Genomic DNA, 18,815 nt, shown 5'->3' with positions numbered 1-18,815 from the left:
CTAGTTCATGCTTTCTAAGATGAAAATATTAACATCAGAATTTTGGCATTCTGATGTCACATAATGATTTACTGTTTGTCGGAATTAATTTATATCTGATTTTCTTCCATGTTTGCTCATTTTACTCTAAAAGATTCAAAGTTCAAAACATTATTTCCACAATAAACCCAAAATTAGTCAGTTTTTAAATTTCACACATGCTTTGTTGAATAAAAATACGTTTTATCACAATGACACGCACCTTTCTCTAGAACAGATGGAATACCTGTTACACTCTGGGATACTTCCATGTCCATAAGGACACCCACTGCCATCACCACCACCTTCCTCAGAGATCAGTCAATGTCCATACTCTTTGTGTCCAAAAAAGACTTTTTCATCAAGTCTATTTGCAGAGTTTCTTCAAGTGTAATGAGCTCGAACAGCCATGCAGCATTGATACCGACATCACAGACACAACAACAAACCTAGCACTGCAACACATTTCATCTCCTCCCCTCTTGCAGATGACATACCACTTTCAACACCATTTTTCAGAGGGCAGATATGCACCAGGGAAAGAAACAGAGAGAGAGAGAGAGAGAGAAGTCTTACATGTTCATCTGCTTCCAGTTTGTTTAACTAAGGAGTGGGTCTCAGAGGGGGTGAAAGGACTTTTGGTTTGTTTCCCATATTCCATTCTAAATTTAATGCAAAAACAAAATGCCTGGAAAGTTAAATTAATCAAATTCAAACAATTCAAGTGCATGAACAAGCATTTTTTTTAAACATCTCAGCCAAGGAGCATGTTTGTGTAACTGTGCCATGTGGAAAATTACTAATTCATATCTTTGGTGTTGTTGTTTTATTAGTAAGGTTTACAACCACAAGCCACTCTGTGAGAAAACGCTAAACCTCCATAGGTGTGTACAGCCAAATTTGTAAAAAGTGTTTTTTATGTGAACTAAAAAATATTAGTTCACATCTTTGCTGGTATGCTATTCACCTAGTGAATACTTTCTTGTCATTCAGGATTGTGAAATCTGAATAAACCTACTTAATGTCTGTTGCTGTAGACACATAACTGAGGCATTAACTCGTCCTGTGTACAAAAGACCTGTTTGAACTCTATGTAAACCACGTGCTTCTGCTGAAGCTGCTTTCTGCTTCATGGCCCCTCAAATTCAAACAGGGATTATGCACAAACATATCCAACAACAAGAGCTGAGCTTAACAAGTTCTTACATCCCTTATACCCTTTCATTGTATGATTTTTTTCTTTTCTACACTTAGCTACTTGTATATCATTTTAGCCCAGTGTTACTCTCCTTTACTGCTCCAGGCAGGGTCGCACAACTTCCCAAAGAACTAACCCCATTTCACTAAGAGTCCTAAATCAGAAACTCATACCATCAACGCCTTCCTTTGACACGGAGTTAATCTTTATCAGAGATGCTAATCTTTGACCTCAAACTAAAAGAAAGCCCTGACACTAGGAGAAGGAAAGAAGGGGAAGGGGGGTTCTTGGGGTTTACCAGAAGGTATGATGTGGGGGTCGAATTGTTCTTTCTGCTCCTGGGCCATGAAAAGTGCCAAGCTCACCAAGCCTGTCAGGCATAGGTTGAACAGGGATGGATGTGACCTCCCATGCAAGTGTGTGTGTGTCTGTTGGGGGTGGGGGAGTGGCAGGTAGTATTCACAAAGTCAATGGTTAGCTAATTACCTTTTTACCTAAATGTGTAATATTGAACAAAAGCTCATCGCGATAGGAAAAAGCTGGCAGTTAATGATACAGTCAGCAATGTCTCAAAAATTTCCAAGATTTTCCAAATATTTTTTTTTAAATGTAAGATTTCACGTATACCTATAAATATCAAATTGCTCTTAACAGTATGTAGACTGTAGGTACGAGGGAATAAAACCTGGCAGTTATAAAGCAATTACACTGTAAATGTTACTCATGGGGAAGGAAAGGACATACATTACTAATAGTGGTGCGGGCTACTGAGCATATTAAACGCCACTTCTTACATTGTAATTAAGCATTACTTTTAGATGTGTAGACTTCCTGACTTTTATCTAAATTCATAATCAAACACCATATAATATAAATACTGCATATTAAAATGAAATTGTTTATCTGTAAATATTACATTCAAATGTAATAGATTTCAAAAGTGACCTAAAATTTGAGTCAGTCTGTAATTTGTAACGCTTTCATTTTGATTCATATGTCTAATAGGTGGAACCTGGTTATATTTTATTTTTAATATTTCTTTATTCACATCTAAGACAGACGCATAGATGGTGATTATATTGGTCAGTATTGTGCACTGCGGAAACCTGTTACAGGTAGTGACATGCAGGTATGTATGTATACAAGACATACAAGACCCACCATAAATAGTGATGGGTGGGTGGTGGGTGGGGATAATGGTGGTAGTGGGATTACACAGTCGGTTCTTTCTGGATCATATGCTGAAGACCAAAAATAATGACATCACAGAGTTTTGTACCGCATCAATATTTAACTCACTTTGACATAGATTATTTATTAATGCAGAATAGAATGCTGCCACTTGTAGAGTTCCATTAGATTTGGTGTATTATTATGGATCAGAGGAGAATAAACGTAAGGTCTCGTTTGACCATGTTTTTTGTAGAATTTGTCATTGTTGGTATGTAGGCTTTCTGGACATGCAGCCATTGTGGCTGCCTGTTGGTCAAAAACAATCATTTTCTGCATTTGAGAGTTAGTCCATCTAGGGACAGAAGCATTCAGTGATATGTGTCTATAGTAATTTGTGGTTTGGCAGGGCTTTCAAAATGGATTTTCCTAAGTTGTTATTATATAGCTCTGAGGCCTCATTACACTGAATGTTGAACAACCTGCACCACTATAAAAGGCCTGCATCCATTTCCTGACAACATGGTCCTCTTATGATGCAAGTTTCAGAAAAAGAAGCCAGTGACTGTAATATAATCGGGCCACTTGGCCTAGCAGCAGACAGTAGTGTGTTACAGCGGGAGAAAGCAGCTTTATGGATCTCAGCCAGACCTGTCAGGCTTTATACACAGCAACAGTGTTAGTTGTTCTTGCCCCTACTATTTTACTATGATTGGTATTCTGCCCATACTTTGTCAGTGATACACGAGGAAATCGATTAAATCACAGCTGTGCTAGACTTGCTGTGGGTTTTCATAACTTTTAAATCTATATACCTCTATACTTAGCAAAATACTTCAAGGTAAGTCCAGAGGATCTAACCACTGTTACACGAGATGGCATAAGCAACTCAGATTTAGCCTGGATGATACAGGGTGGGAGTATTTGATATGTTCAGCATTTTAGAATATGGCCGTTTTTTAAACTTGATTAAAATCATATATATCAGTTGACATTAGATGTAAAAATACACAAGAACAAACAAGCTAGGATTTTTGAAATAACTGCTTTCTTAGAAACAACAGAAGACAGCACTTTTGCTTTTGCCTTTCCAGACTGGTGGATGTGAGCTCTCAGGAATAGCTCTTCTTATAGTTACCAAACCTTTAAGTGTTTCTCTTTAATAATAATAATAATAATAATAATAATAATAATAATGATAGCATAGTATACTAGTGGGCTGTTTTCCTTGGATGAGTGCAGTTATTATATCTGCAGTTCATAAACAATATGGAGACTACATAAATGAATAAAGTCACAGTTTTGACTCTGAAATCTTGTTCTTTCGCAATAAATGTGTTAAGGGGCTCAAGAACTGATGGTTGTATGGTAAATCTATATTTAATGCACTTTTTTATGGACCTTAATTTCTCACCTCAGCCATTGTATAATTTGATTGTGATCCAGTTTTGCTTATGGTGTTTTCATATCCTTGTGATCACTCAATAAATGGACCCACGTCTTGGTGTAAGGAGGAGAAAGGCAACGCATTAGACCAAATGATTTCTGTTTGTAGTTATTTTACAATAGTTGCATTTGTAATTCGACGTCTATTGATAACCATTTCGTTTAAAATTGGTTGGAGCTAATATTTTTGTGGGGCCAAAGGGTGAGATGGGGGTTGATTTTTTGAGTAAGCAATCGTCACACTATCCCAAATTTCGTCGTGGCTAGCATGCATCTTCCTTCTTTATACATAGCAGCCATGCCCCTAATCGCCGAGACTCATTCTCTCTGTCCCACGCACGCACGCTAACATGCACATACTAACACCTCACTTAGTCTAGCAGGCATACTGCTTTCCAAATGTGGGGCGAGTGAGCAGGGAGGTTGAGAAAGTAAGAGACAGAGTTCGTCCTATTTTCTGTTACCAATTCGGATGCATCTGTCTTCAGCTGCCTACACGCACGCGCGCACAGAAAAAGTGTTGGCTAGCAATAGAGCTTGCACGCGGTTTCACCCTATGGATGCCTGTGCGAGTTTGAGAGAGACCGCGGTCACACAACAGATAATTAATGACATGTCGAGCGGTGGAGTGTGTGGAATGGGGACGCCTCGGGAATAAGCACGGGGACACTGAGCAAGAAGCAGCCCGACAGACCTTACCTGCGCTCTTGGCGTGTCTTTCCAGATGGATATCCTCCTGGTGTTCGGTTTTTTCCTGGTTTCAGTCTGTTTTGGACACGGACGGACACACTAGCTACAGTTAGGATGACCACTGAATCCTCTCCGAAAGGCTTGGGCGTATTTTCTTTTAATTAATTGTACTTAAATACAAGCAGTCGCTCCTAGAGGTTGGAGTCCAAAATGGCACTAAAACGTTATTTATGCCAATTAAAGCCGACGTTTAAACTGCACCGTTACCTGTTATTATAGCACTGGTGAGCTCATTATGGCGCTTCTGTGACACGGCGTAAAGGAGACGCCAATCGTTTGCATGACCGGTTTGGGAAAAGACATAAATCTGGAGCGGCTCTGCTATAAATCTCCAGCAGTCAAGCCTACCTACAGCAAGCACGCTGACGGAACCCGCTTGGTCTGGGGCTCGCGGTGCGACTTTATCCTAAACGACACACCGCATGCACGCGCTCACCCCCTCCGCCTTTTGCTGTAAAACTCCCCTTGTAGCGGGCTGGTACGTTCCTGGTCAGAGCCACATCCAGGGCTTACGTTTGTCTGTTTTGTCGTCCGAGTTGACACTGTCCACCCCACTAATGTTTGGGAGACTGCTGAGCTCCGGTGGGCCTCTTTCTGAGCTGGACTTCAGAATAAAAACGGATAGAGCTTTCCTGGATTGAGGGTGACGCTGTATTCCCTGGGCTGCTTTTCGCTGCTCCTTCCCCTTTCTTCCCTTCTCTTTCGTTTAACTAAAAAGAGGGTCACGCAGTCCTCCTTTTCCATTCTCTATCTTCGTCTTCATCTTCCCTCGCTCTCTTTGGTGCAAGCTAACCAAATTCACCATTATTATTATTATTATTATTATTATTATTATTATTATTATTATTATTATTATTATTATTATTATTATTATTGCTACTACTAGCAATGAGTAACCTTGGTGAGCTAAAACCTCTGCAGACCAAAGCAATCTACGTTTAAGCCTAAAACACGTATCTTCAGGCGCGTCGTAACTGCTTCTTTGGTTACCGCTGGAATATAGTCTCTTCTCTCGGCGGTCCCTGCTTTTCTGGACAGACGGCTTGACACTGTGAACTGTTCCTGAAGCAGTTTGCAGTCTGACAACCTAGACAACCTGGGGAATCTGGGAGGGAGAAAAGGGAGTTCTGGTTTTGTTCCTGTCCAATAAGGGAGTGTGGTTAAGGTGCACCAGAAGGGTTAGCGAGGTTCACCGTAACCTGCCTGTTCATACTGCCTGCGCAAAGGCCAGATGTTGGTTATTACATGGCGTCAAACTGAGCGCGATCAGAGGAGAAGAAGAGGGAGAAGGAGGCCGAGAGAGCAGAAATTCCGCTGTGATTTGACCTGCGCGTTCACAGAGGGGAGCCATTTCCACCTCGCTTGGTTTTACACAATTAGTGGGCGATTTTAGCCTATGCGCAATTACTTTAAGATCTCCGATGTATTCATTATTAATGTTAAGGTTCAAAAGTTGCATACAACCACGCAACCAAGAGATATATATGTGTTCAAATCTATGATGTTGATGTGATATACAAACGGTGACTAGATATGAAGCGCTATAGCAACAGTATTCTAATCTACTTTGCACGTGTGGATTTTAAGTCCTGTTTATCTTTACTTGCGCCGATACAAACAGATGCACTTGCCCCCCCCCCCCCCCCCCCCCACCACCACCACCACCACCACCACCACCACAGACACAAATTCACGCTTGTAAAAGGTACGTGTGTCATCTGCCCACGCTTGTAAACATGCCCTCTACACACACAATGAGAGATAAAGAGAGAGAGCGCGCGAATGAGTACATGAGAGACAAGTTCAATTACACAAAAGTAAAGCCGGTATTTTTAGTTTTCTGTTATGATAGAAGAAAGAGAACGGAGAAAGGAAATCAGTTCGCGCCTGCTCTCTCCCTCCACTCCTGGTGGAAACATTTCCGCCTCAGCAGCTCGGGCTGTCTTATCGCGCTTGTGCTGGCTCTCCGGCCCGGTTCAAATGGGTGATGAAGGGAGAGAAAAAAATGGAGCTCTCGGGTTTTGGATACGGTTTCAGCGTCTCATTTTTCACAAGCTTCGAATCACTACCTTCACGCAGACGTTTATAAATTAGCAGAAGGATTCTTACTGATTTATTTTCAAACGGGTAATCGTCTCCGCGCAAGAAAGAGCTCTGGAAGTACCTGGCGCGCGGAGCGTGAGAGTGGTTAACTCCGGCCAGTAAGAGATATGGGACTTTCGGTTTATTATTATTATTATTAATAATAATAATAATAATAATAATAATAATAATGAGATATCGTCGTGCTTACATTGGTTAATTGTGTGTCTGTACTGTAATAAATCTTTCATGTTAGGGGTCCTTTAAAAGAATGTAACCGGTTTTTGTAAACATTATTTTTCCCACGCTAAATCTCTCCCTCGTTAACGTCCATCAGCTGCAGATTTATGAGGCCGAGTAGTCCTCGGATTTATGTTTTGACTGTTTTCGAGGAAACCCTACTCTTCTCTGTCTTTCCATTTCCATTTTCGTTTCGTTTTTTTCCCTTGTTTTTCGCTTTACCCGCTAGCAGGCAATTAAACTGAGATTTTCTGCAAGCGACTATTGAGCACGATGTATTGGAAAATACAATTAAAAATGTAAAAAAGAAATCAGTTTAACTTTAGGCACCAGTCTTCTGCTAGAAGTGGGACACATTTTGAGGACTGTTCAGTTCGTCAGTGCTGCTTCTTCATTTGGATTTCATTTGCATGAACAGAGTATTTTAAATACACTTTATGATTATTTTTTAAAATGTGGTCACAACAAAAACATTTTGCTATGTAACATACATATGTATAATTTCACAAAATCGCACTGTCTCTATACGGATGTATGTGCCGCACAAAGGTTACATGTCATTTTATTGCGTTAATATGTGGCTACTATATCTCTAGCTTGTGTGTAAATAGAGAGGGCGTTAAAACTGAACTAAATATTTTAAATACAATTTTTAAAAGAATGATTCACTCTTTTCAGATTGGTCGCTCCCAGGACTGAAAATATTTCCTGCTAGGGAAAAAGAACAGTGAAGCAGTCAATATGGCTGCCAGTCTCAGCAATGAGTGGGCAGATGCCTTGTGTGAGGTCTTGTGTCTTGTGCCTACTTGCTTTTGCTTCTCTTTAAGATGCGTAGGATTGTACCTTGTCTATGAACATGTGCAATAAAAGGATGCTTCAATCACAGTGAATGTTAACAGAAACGTAGGACGTAAGAGCAACACAAGAAAACAAGCAATGCACCGATAAAGGACGAAAAGGAAGGTACTTCGACAAACTGCTCTTAATGAGAAATAATACGCGTATCACAAAAACCGCGATCGACAACACCAGTGATATTGAAACATGTACTGTAATATGATAACGTTAGCTTTGAACATCTGTTGAACATCTTTTGTACAGTTGCGGACTCTCCGTGCATAGGTATTTCACATTTGGTTAATTGGACAAAAAAGACAGTTAATAGTTAACATAATATGATCAAATATTGTCTTTACTTTTCTGACCATTGTAATTATAGAGTGGAAAGCAAACCGTGAACAAATGCTTATTTTTTATTCCAATAGCATTTTAGCTGCCTCTTTTATTCTCTGCTAAAACGAGCTGCCAGTATTACAATTGCCCTGCAGCGGGCTTCGGTGTAAACATTAATTTCAGCGTCAGTTATTTGTGGTCTTTCAATAGAAGGCACGCCTCAGTAACACATTAATGCCTAATATTAATTTCTTTCCACATTTGTATTACAGAACATAAGGCTACATAAATACCGGACCGAGTGAACACAGTTCGGTCTCAGAGAAGTTAAACGTGGATAACAGCAGCAGCTTGAATGGATGTCAGACAGGGCGCAATATCATTTCTCAGGACCGTTTCAAACATTTCAATTATTTCAGATGAGTCTGAGCTGGAACTATCTTGTCATACCAAACATACTTAGCTGTGGACACATGGCTGAGATAAAATAAGATAAAATATTTCAAGCACTATTTCAATGCTGCATCGTCATCTAAATACATGTGTGTGTGTGTGTGTGGGGGGGGGGGGGGGGAGGGGGGGGAGGGGGGGGGGGTATTGGGGGTTGGTGCCACAATCCACCCCCTTTTCTGTCTACAGAAATGAGGCGAGATATTGTTTTTGACAGGGCTGCGGAGAGCAGGAATACACATCTTGAAAAGCGCCGCCTTTTGTTGCTGCTGTCGTTATTATGTGATGGGAGGCCGGCGGAGAAGCTCTAATTTGGTTAAGCTAAGGTTTACACTGCTGCTGATGGCCAAGCGGGGAACGAGACTACTGAAGGAGAGAGAGGACCATGCTGCAAAGGGGCCCGGCCTTAATTGTAAAACGATTCGAGGGGCACATCCATCAGTTCCAATACCAACCCTATTGTTTTGTAATTTGTAATAAAAATATTAATAATATTAATAACACTAAAATCTGTAAAACAGTCTTGCAGTTCATTGTTTGCAATGCTGCAAATGTATCACACCAAAACAACGCAGCAAGCCTAGTACACTGTCTCTCTCTCTCTCTCTCTCTCTCTCTCTCTCTCTCTCTCTCACACACACACACACACACACACACACACACACACACACACACACACACACACACACACACACACACACACACACCTACTGGCAATGGCAACGACAAAAAAATGGAACATCTCATAGTGTCTGACTTTCCATTACAAGAGGGCACACGAAATGCACCCAGCTTAATAGCAGACACGTGTGAATATAAACATGGATGGGGAAATAGAGAGGAAGGTCCTCCCATGTCTGCATCTTATTTTGCTCACCACATTAGAAGCTCTGACTCACGGTGGAGGATTTGAGCCAAAGCAGAGACACTGAGCTCTGACATGTGTAATGGCGAACAGCTCCATTCCGACGGGCATCCACAGAAAATGGGCAATAAGGAGAAACAAAACTTTATTTGTTGCATTAAGTTAAAGTTGATGCCACATAGCGCCTAACAGTAGATAATTTAAAATGTACAATAAGATGCAGTTAGGTTTGTTGGTACGTAAAAAGTCCATCTTCACTGCAAAGCCTGTTTCAGTGCAGAAAGCAGCCTAATGATTGCATTTCATTTACAAACCAGGGACTTAATGAAGATCAACAAGGTTTCCTTGTCATTTCCATCTTTAGTCCGAATTCCTTGGCTGAGTTACTTGGATTCATTTCTGCCTCCGGCTAGATAGATGAGCTTTTCCTGGCCCATTGGTCTTTTTTATGAGATTTCATGCCGGCCGAGCCGTGCCCCGGTGTGCCAAATTTAAACAAATCTCTCGTTAATTGGTCGTCTCAGTAATTCAAGACCTGAAAGCTACAGCCAAATACTGTCATACTGAAGCGGGAAAACCCGAAACGCCCGGAGTAATAATTAAAGTGTAAAAAAAACAAAGCTAAAGGACAAAAAAGAATAAAAAAGAAAGAAAACACAGGGGCGTGCATGGGGGCCGAGAAGGACGAGAGAGATTAAGTGGAAATTAAGCCGGAAGAGGAGGAAGGGGAAAGAGGAGCCAGTGGCGCAGCCGTGGCGTGAACTCTTCCTGCTCTCCTTCCTCTTTCCCCTGTACCGTCGGTCCATCGACCGTCATTTTCCCCAGCCGTCTTACACACAGCGCAGGAAACCGTGATTTATCGTGGGCAGCGCCATAAACAACAGCGCTCCCTCACAAACACACAACAGCAGCCCCGGCCGCACGCTGACACCGAGCCTTACAATAAATCAAGAGAAGTAGCTAGCTGGGAGAGAGAGGGGGAAACGAGAGAGAGAGGGAGGGAGAGGGTGAGAGAAAGAGAGAGGGAGAGAGAGAGGAATGGACAGAGAGTCAGACAGATAGAGAGAGATGTAAAAGCAGACATGAAGTGATGGACGAAAGATGGAGAAGAATATCCAAGTGTTTCTTAAAATATAAACAGCCGTCGGCTAGCATTGCACCGCTCTCTCTCTCTCCCTCACTCTCTCTCTCTGGTTTTCAGGCTGCTCGGCTGCACGCTACAACCCATAAACAATGGCTGATGGTGATGATGATAGGTGGGGGGTGATGTGTAAACAACACGACAGAAACATGCACGACATAAAAAACACACGGCGAAAGACGAGTATTTGGGGGGCAATATTTACCACGATGTTAAAGTAGCCTATGATTCACAGAGAGGGATGCGGGAGAAGGCGGCGCAGCGGCGGAGAAGATGAGGAAGGAGTGTGGTTTCCCCCCATGCAGTTCCTTTCCTTCCGCAATACTCACGGTGTCCACAACGACCCGCAAGATACACGCCCGTCCAAATTTGTTTTATTGCAGCCTCCCTCTATCTTTTCTCTTTCCCTCTCTCTCTCTCTCTCCCTCTCTCTCTCTCTCTCTCTCTCTCTCTCACTCACTCCCCCTCTCTCTGTTGGTGTTTCTTGGTGTCTCCTCTTTTTCCCCTCTCTCCCCCTCTCTTTCTATTTTTTCTTCTCGCTCTCTTTCACCGCTGTTTTTTTTTTTTTTTTGGAGGGGGGGGGGGGGGGGGGGGTGAAAGGACAGTTCTACGTCAAGAGCAGCGGCACGTCTCGCCGTTATATTCCTGACGAAAACATATCTATTCTACAACCTCTGCATTAATTATTTAATGAATCACGTGATGTGTTGTTCGGGGCGGGAGGTGTTTGGCGGTAGTGGTGGTGGGGGCTCTCTCCGTTTGTGGGACCCACACGGGCCCGTGGATGCATGCATGCATGCAGGAGTCCAAATGAAGTCAAAAAAAGAAGAAGAAGAAGAAAAGGAAACACTTGTGTTGACTTTTCAGTCGGAGGATGTTCGTGTGTAGGGTAAAGCAGTGGAGGCCTGGGACAGACACACAGAGGGGCCGATAAAAGATGAATTCGTCTTTTAAAAATGACTGCACGCCTCACACTCGTTCTTCGTTATTGCTCACTGTCATCTCTTTCTCAGCTCGCCGTCAGCCGACCAAAGAAGCGGGATTCCTTCCGTTGCTCCGTCTTACATTTGAGCCTGTGCTATATTTCAGTGTTTCTAAGAAAAAGGAAATACCCGATGATGGCGGCAATAATTTATCAGATACACAGCGCTGGGGGGGGGGGGGGGGGTATTTTTCTTGTTTCGGTGTCATATTCACTCCAGTCTTGAAGCTAAACTAAATATTTAACGGTAGCAAAGACTACCTGCCATCTGTGTCAGTGAGAACAAATTTCCTCAAATCTGTTTGTTTGATAATTAGGACAGACATCCTGTTAGGCGTCTGGAAACCCAAAACTAAATATAAGGCAGGCTTTTCTCCGAACTCTATAGGATAATAAAATTCAGAATTAAATATTTTGCTTGGACTCAATTAACCAACTTCACCTTACTTTTTTAAATCCCATTAAGAAGATTTTGGTGCGGTGGCGAAGTGTAATTCGATTAGAATGAGATTTGTATTACTTATTTCGAGTTCGGTAAAGTAGCAAAGAAGAGAAGAGAGCTCTCACAAAAACAAAACAAAAAAAGAAAGAGACCGCAGAGGAAGAAAGAAAAGAGTAGATGAAGAAACAGCGAACTGACAAAACCCCCGCCATGAGGCCGACTGAGCTGCAACAATAGAACGTTGGAATCCTTCTATTGCGGGCTACCAAAGCTCGAGCCGACTCCAGCAGAACAATAGAGACTTGGAGTAGAAAAAAAATGTTGAGGCTCTGAAGGCTAACCTAGCTGCTGAGTAGCAAATAAGAAACACTTCAAGGTCAAAGCATGGGCCTCGGGATCCTCAAGAAAGCGCTGATTTTTCCGCTCATGGCGATGGAGAGACTTTTAAAGAGCTTTTAGAAAATCATCCATTAAAACATAAAGGATCCTCTTTAGGGACTTACCAAAACCGTCAGGGAAAGGTAAAAATATTTCGATTTCTATTCAAGTGACACAAAAGAGCAATATTGGCAAACAAAGAGTAGCTTTCTCAAAAGTGCAGTACAGAAATGCAACTGGCCAGTTTGCTTTTAAAAATGCAATCTACCCATGACACGTCTCCAAATAATTGGCAAAAGGAAACAAATGTGGCTGTAAACTATTAACAGTGACAGACCTGCTTGGACGTGTATTTATTTCTTCTTTCTGATGCGCTAAAAACATGCAGATACTCCTTTAAATATACGCTGCCAGCACCGCGGAGATTTTTACCCACAACAAGATTGAAATCAAACATTTGCCGTGGTGATGATGGCGTCTTTAATGACGGCCATAAATTATAGCAATCACAGTTTGAAACAACAGCTAAGATAAGCAGCAGCGAAGACCTGGGCCGGCCTGACAACAGCCATAGAATCAGTCCTGTAAACTTGGCACAACCGCATGCAAAGCCATTACCGCAAAACACCAAACCGTTTCAAAACGTCCCAAAAGCGACGGGCGGAGGATTTTTCACTCATCTGCATCTTTATCCATTCATATCATGAGAACAAAATGACCCATGCATTATTTTACATTTATACTCCTCGAATAATTCACTTATACTCAGCATTACAACACAACACCGCGCGATCCACGCCAGCTTCAAATAGCTAGTTTAAGATTTATCAGTAGAACTGAGAGTCGGCACTTGAAAAGACTGTAAAAGAGTTCTTTGAGATCCTGGGGCTTTCTAGGTCAGTGATGGTAGATAGACAGGTAGATTCTTCCTCGTCGTTAATGATTAACTAAGTTTTGAATAAAAAGAGAGAAATCTTTTGTTAAGATGGATAATGGCCTGAAAATGAAAGTGCCGAGATGTGATTTATCGCTCACATATTCTAGGTGAGAAAATGTATAATAATAATAATAATAATAATAATAATAATAATAATAATAATAATAATAATAATAATAATAATAATAATAATAATATCAGTAGTCGCAGTAGTAGTAGTAGTAATAGTAGTGGGAGATGTGTGTGAGAAACAGGGGAGACAATGAGAGGGAGAGAGAGAGATTGATTTAGCCTGCCCCGACACGTTGCCTTTTACTGCGCCTCGTAAATCTGTCTCGAGATAGCAGTACGCATACAACCATTTCCCCCCCCTAATATTCTTCTCCACGTGCGAGACGTGAGGTCTTCCCTCCGCTCTGGGATTAAAGCGGTGACGTCCCCGGGTCAGTTTCACGGTATAGTTTTAAACATCCTAAAACAGAAGTACTATCTTCTTTTACTCCTCCTTCTTTGTCTTCTTCTCTGCTCTATATAATGAACTAAGTCACATTATTATTTATGGCAACATTATTATTATTATTATTATTATTATTATTATTATTATTATTATTATTATTATTATTATTATTATTATTATTATTATTATTCAGAATCCTGTTCGAAACTCGCCTGCATGGAATAATTAGAAAACACAACCACAACTGTGTGGCCGTTTATGATCAGACTGGTGGGTTAGTGGTTCACTTTAGTTCATTTTAAAGGGAAAATGGAAAAAGTATGGATTAGTTTCATATTGTAGTCTGTTATGGCTTCACAGTAATTTATATCATATAAGATATTAGCGAGCAGTTAATATATCCACGTACAGTTGTAATATCAATAATAGAGCGTGATATAAACTGCAGGGTTGATTGATGTCTGTCAGATTTTCACTTTACAAGACTGTGAGGAACAAATCTGTAAAAACATCAAAATGGAATGGAATGGAAAACTGGACAAAAAAAATTAAGAGCAATATTTTTATCCGTCAAATTCATGGCCAACTTTGCTTAATGTGTGTTTGTTTTTTAGGAAAAATTAATTAAACTCAAAGTACAAGCACATGATGGTGGTCAGAGAGTCCGTAAAGAAAGCATCCAAAAGGTAAAAACATGCAAAAAGCATAATTAGACAATTATTTATCAGATCTTTTATCATACACATTTGATTTTTACTATCATCCTTACTGACGATAGACAGTTATAGTGACCCCCCCCCCCCCCCCCCCCCCCGCCCTGTTACGGGGTATTTAATGCAGCATTAACCTGCACAAGCAGCGACAGACGCACACAAAACATTTTGCCACGAACGCGCCATTTGCAACAATATTATAATGCTCAGACTTATTTTAGAAACAATGATAAATATTATAGCCTGAAAAAAACTGATAATACTACAAAATGTACCTTATTTACAACTGTCTTTGTTGCCTCTGTGAAGTTCTAGCTATATTTAAAGACACATTATTCATTGAAATCCTCACTGTGGAATTGAGGGTAAGCCAGCGTGTAAATGATTGAGATCTTTAGAACATGCCACTCAGATATCTTTTTTTCTAAAATGCTTGAAAACGATTAGAAGTGACTTATAATAAACGTAAACAAACGGCAGATTTGACCAAATCCTCATTCTTACGTGTCTCCGATTTGCTGCTCTCAGTGCGCTATTCCAACTATACTTTATATGAAAAGGCAGTGAGTCTTTGTCATTAGGATGCTGCAGTAAAAAGTAAAGAGAAGTTGGTTAATCCAACAGTATAAATAGGCTTGTATGGGCCTGATTCTCCGCCATTAGTCATACAGGCAACAGAAACCTATTTATCACTCACATGTAACGGATATGAGAGCTGCATGCTGTATCGTACAATAGTAACTTCATCAGATTGCAGGCCTGCTTGTCTTCAAATTTCACTGGAAGTCTGACAACACTTGGTCACAAATTGACACGTGATTTCTTCATTATACATTTATTATCAGGGACGGGAACATTGGAGTTCAATACGAGCCAGCTGCAGAGCTGAAACAAAAACCAAGCAAACAAATGATTATCAAAAGTTGTTTAAACCCCATTAGAATCATCATTCCATCATTCCTTTTGTTCTGCAGCGAAGTCCACTCGAAAGCTCTTCTGCCGTCCTTGCTACTAATAAAGTTATTAGTGCTGATAAAGGCAAGACACTAGCAATTTCTGTAATTCTTCATTGCCTGGCTTAACGATATAATAATATTTGAGCTCGTGATTAATTGGCACATTATTGAAAAAAAAGTATTTAATTATTTAGAAAACCCTTTGACTAACCAGGCACGGATTGGAATCCACAAAGAGCGTGTATGCGCGTGCTGCTACTTGGCAGCCGCTATTTGGCTCTCTCTTTTTAATACTTAATACGTGTCTACTTTTAAATGGCTCCCCCGCACGCGCTCATGCACGCGCTCAGCCCGTGCAGCACTAAAAGCCTGGCAACCATATATCTCTCGTGACGACCTCCTCCTGCAGCCCGCGCGCCTACACTGTGACCTCTTCGGCTCCTCGAGCTCTCCAGAATAATAAATTTCTCGGGCAACGTGGATGCTGGGAGAGAGAGAGAGAGAGAGAGAGAGAGAGAGAGAGAGATGACGGGGAAAAGGAGCGGGCGATTTGTCTAGCAATTAGCAAACGCGGGCCATAGAGGGAGGGAGGAAGGGAGGGAGGAAAATACAGAAGTTTGTGTAACTTTTGTGTATCTGTGTGTGTTCCAGTCTATGACGATCGCTGAACACATGCGCTCATATTCGGTGCCTGGCACCTGATGTTCCACTGCATGTGTGAGTGTTCTGTTTCCTGTGCAAAGCTGCTGTTGAAACATCAGTTCCATCGGTTGGCTCAGAGCCTCCAAACAGCGTGCAAAGCAAAGAGCTGCTTGTCTGTAAACTGCAGGTCACATCTGTCTGTATGATCCCCGGCTGTTTCATGCTTTTACTTTATAGTTATTTACATGCTAATCCCCCTGACACTACAAAATAAGTCTTCTTTTGGATTAAGTGAAGCATCAGGAGCAAGTAGTCAAGCTACAGAGAAAACACTTCACACAAGCATACAGGTATAAAGTATCTTTCAGTAAAGGAAAGCTCAGCAGACCTTTGCGATATAAGAGAGATACTGTTTGTTTGTTTGTTTGTTTGTTTGTTTGTTTGTTTGTTTGTTTGTTTGTTTGTTTGTTTGTTTGTTTGTTTGTTTGTTTGTTTGTTTGTTTGTTTTTCAGTGAAACTGCAAGAGCTCAAAGTAGAAATTACATTAAGTCACTTGAAGAATTGGTCCTTTATGAATCATATTATAGTATTTCAATATCCATTAACACTCAACATTAACATCGAGGGATGGGTCAAGTTTGAATTTCCCCACATAATTGTAATATTGTATTATAGATTTATTCACCTGACTGCGGTATTTGTTACCAAAATGCACAAAAACACTTTTCTGTCACATGCTGGAATGGCTTGCCTATTTTTAAAACTGCATCCGTTAGTTCTTACGGGACTTGACAGAAATGTAAGTTAAAACAAAAACAAAAAATCCTAACAAAACAGCTGGTCTACAGCTTTTGTACGTTTTCCCACATCTGTGTCTGTATGTACTGTGTCCGACTCATCGAATGTTGCACTACTACCAAAATAAGCATAACATGTTTGAACATTTCAAACCGTAAAAATTGACATGGTTACTCTGAATACTTTTATAGTTAACTGTGATTGTACAAACCCTTGCCAACCCTATAAACCTTATGTAATAACTAGAAAACACCAGATCATTTAAAAAGATATATTTTGCTAACTATCAGCTGGGTCACAGGGAAAAACAGATTGTGGAAAAAGAAATGATAGAAGTTTCCAAAGATTCCCAATAATACTCAGAAAATCAGAGTTCTATAAACTTCAACCTGTCCTGTCCTAAACTATTTGTAAACTGTGGCATTGAACCACTCCAGCTTCACATTTGCTGTAAGTGGAAAAACTGTCAATTAACGATCATCTTATCGTTACGCTATAGTACATGGCTGACCTGAGTCAAAGGTTTTCCCGATGCAAGGCAAAGTGCATAGCACAGTTTTAAGGATTCCGCCACCAGTGAATTCACAGCAGCTCATGTATAAATGTCTGACTACTTCTTAGTGGTTCATTTAAAATGTCTTTTGAAGTTTAATGTAATTGAAATGTCTTATAATTTTAATAAATATACACAGACACTGTTATGACTGATACACAACTTCTTGTTCATATACTTGTTGCTTTGCTGAATCAGTACTATTGAAGACACACGCACACACACACACAGGCGTGAACGTCCACTAGTTAAAAGGCTACTAGCAGCTTTTGCAGCCATGCAGACAGAAGGGGCATGCTGTGTTTACATTATCATCGAGGTCTGCGCAGCATCAGACCTAACACATCTACGACACAGTTTCGCACTTTAGCTCTCAGGACCAGACGCAGAGAGCCCCGGTCTTATATTCTCTAAACGACAGAGGGTTCAACGAAGGAAAGACATTTCCAGTAGTTTCAGATGACTCAAACCGCTACACCACACTTCAGTTGAAGTCCCAGTCAGAAGTGGCTTCTTACTGACCCCTGTAGAGGTGGATGAGTTGTCTGCTGTCTGTCTGTTTGGGTGTGGGAGTGGAGATATCACTGTTACCCCTGGGTTACAGTGCCCTGAACTCAGTCTGTTATGACTAAATGGCCTGGTGGCTCTGGAGGTCTGGGAATGTCCGAGGGAGCGCAACCTAGTGAGGTCAAGGGGGACAGGGACTAGAGGGGGTAGGTGTGGTGTGGAGGATGAAGAGGGGAGCCACAGGTCAGCCTCTGGTTTCAGAGCCACTGGACCTCATCGGTCAGAAAAAAACGTGTCCCCTGGCTGAACCCTCTGTGGCCTTAGCTTGGCCATTCCGTGTATGACCATTGATTTTTCCCTCCTCCATCTCTCCTTCTCTTTTTTCTTTCTATTCCGTTTTGTCCTTCCTTTCCACACATCGAATCACGCCGCACCACGCGTCCCCTTGAGAGGTTGAAGGCCCATCTAGCAGAACGCTACCCCTTAATTTGAATCGCTGGCAGATTGATTTCTGAAGGGGTCAAACTGAAGTGAACGCGCTTCTTGAGGCCGTCGCTGTTAGGCTCAGCAGATAGCAGAGGCCCTGAGCTCGCATCGCGACCGGCGATCATTGGCAGTTCATTTGAAAAGCCTCGCGAACCGTTTGTTTTCGAGCTAAATTGTTTTGAAGCGCAACCGAGACAGTATCCATTAACCAGCGCGCCCCCTCAGTTCGCTTAATTCCCCCCCCCCCCCCCCCCCCCTGTCTAACTGAAGGCCGTATTATTCATATTCCCACTGCAGTGTCTGTAGCCTGCACCTGGCAAACAAAGTACACATACACATACACTAACAATATCTCATTAAAAGGTATAGGTCCTAAACCACAGAAACACTTTATAACCGCAGAAACGTAGCTAAGAAACAATGCATAATAA

The 18,815-nt window shown here is 41.4% G+C and overlaps 1 protein-coding gene across 8 annotated transcripts in view; it reads right to left on the bottom strand.

Moving 5' to 3' along the window:
- The window catches only part of hoxb3a (homeobox B3a), a 78,851-nt gene that overhangs the window by 17,849 nt on the left and 42,187 nt on the right, over window positions 1–18,815 (bottom strand). The window contains exon 1 of one of the 8 annotated variants that reach the window (XM_082530971.1): window positions 4,532–4,625. The exons of the other annotated variants lie outside the window; for them this stretch is intronic. The gene's annotated coding sequence lies outside the window, so the exon portion shown is untranslated. Of the gene's footprint in view, window positions 1–4,531; window positions 4,626–18,815 lie in introns of those variants that run through there. 8 annotated transcript variants of the gene reach the window in all.

Source organism: Aulonocara stuartgranti (genome assembly GCF_965226115.1).
Source record: "Aulonocara stuartgranti genome assembly, chromosome: 4".
NCBI classification, from domain to species: domain Eukaryota; kingdom Metazoa; phylum Chordata; class Actinopteri; order Cichliformes; family Cichlidae; genus Aulonocara; species Aulonocara stuartgranti.
The sequence above is the reverse complement of the archived record's forward strand: the minus strand, read 5'-3'. Positions and strand labels throughout refer to the sequence as shown.